Below are 209 nucleotides of genomic sequence, written 5' to 3'. Positions count from 1 at the left end.
ATATATGTACATACATATATATATATATATATATATATATATATGTTCAATATTATACACAGCCTTGGTTTTTTTTATCTCATTACGAAAAGTATATCCTATATATATTTATTCTCGGAGTGGTTGGCGTTAGGAAGCACATCCAGCTGTAGAAACTCTGCCAAATCAGATTGGAGCCTGGTGCAGCCTTCTGGCTTGCCAGTCCTCAG

Source organism: Octopus bimaculoides, chromosome 27, assembly GCF_001194135.2.
Source record: "Octopus bimaculoides isolate UCB-OBI-ISO-001 chromosome 27, ASM119413v2, whole genome shotgun sequence".
NCBI lineage: Eukaryota > Metazoa > Mollusca > Cephalopoda > Octopoda > Octopodidae > Octopus > Octopus bimaculoides.
Note: the sequence above shows the minus strand (reverse complement) of the source record.